A 1,173-nucleotide genomic window follows, 5' to 3' on the forward strand; every position below is an offset into this window, starting at 1 on the left:
AGCGCCGCCGCGCTTCCCAAGCAGCGCACTGTAGCAGTGCGCCACCGGGCCGGCCCCTCTAGTGAGTTTTTGTAGACAGCTTTCCTATGTTTTATTAAGTTTTCCACCTCTACTTAATTCTCACTTTTCCAAATAATTAATGATTGGTGCATTAGCTTTGTGGCAGTAACGACTCCCAAATTTGCAGTGGCCTGCAAGTAATACACACCTTTTTCTCACTCACATTACATGCTGGCTGTGAGTGGGCTGGGGTCTTGAGTCTGGGGTCCAGGCTGAAGGAGCAGCCCAGATATGGAGCTGGAGTGACAGAAAAGAGGAAGACACAGAGCCCACCACACCATTACTCTCAGAGCCTGGCTGGAGTGTGTGTGGTGGGGGAAGCCTGCTTTATATTCCTCCTGCATCATCCTGCATGTCCCATGGGGCTGTATAATCCTCTTTAAGAGAGGCAGCAAGCAGCCACAGTCCGCAGCCAAGCAAACTGCCAAACTAGAGGGGCAGAGCTTCAAGGAGGGAATTCCCTTCCTCTGCGCACCTGAACACAACATCTATTCACCATTCATCACTATATTCCAAAGCTTAAAAAAAAAAAGCGTTGGTCGGAGACTGTGTATTCACTTAACAGATATTCATTAAATGCTCACTATATGCCAGGCATTGTTCTAAGTACTGGGAATGTAGCAGTGAACAAAACAGACAAAAATCCCTGTCCTCATGAAATGTATATCTTCGTGGGAAGAGACAGACCATGAGCAAATGTACAGTATGTCAGGTGTTTATAAGGCTGTGACAGGGCCGACGTGCCCACAGTCCACCATGGTGCATTCCCCAGGTAGCCTCCAGCACTGGGTTATTTTAATTCACAGGTTGTAAGTAGTTAATGGAGCAGAAGTGTTAACCTAGCTATCCTCAAGCATCATCAAGTGGGTAAAGAATCAGTAAATAAATAAATATAGCCTCTAATTCTTGAGCTTTTACGCTGTGCAGGACACTGTGTTCCTTGCTGACTAAAACCAGTGCATTCAAAATAGTTCTGTGTGTACGGACCTAGTTTACTGGGTATTTAAGAGCTCTTGGGACTCTTCTGAGGTCTTCCTAGGAGCCAAGCAGCCCCCATGGGCAGAGAACTGAGTCATGTTGAACAATTTTTAAGGGCAGCCACTGAATAAAGGG

General features: G+C 46.5%; 1 protein-coding gene across 1 annotated transcript in view; it reads left to right on the plus strand.

Annotated features, from left to right (window-relative positions):
- Positions 1–1,173, plus strand: part of LOC103588353 (serine/threonine-protein kinase Nek5-like) — a 36,894-nt gene that overhangs the window by 9,594 nt on the left and 26,127 nt on the right. The gene's annotated exons all lie outside the window — the stretch shown is intronic.

This window comes from Galeopterus variegatus, unplaced genomic scaffold (genome assembly GCF_000696425.1).
Source record: "Galeopterus variegatus unplaced genomic scaffold, G_variegatus-3.0.2 Scaffold558, whole genome shotgun sequence".
Lineage (NCBI taxonomy): Eukaryota > Metazoa > Chordata > Mammalia > Dermoptera > Cynocephalidae > Galeopterus > Galeopterus variegatus.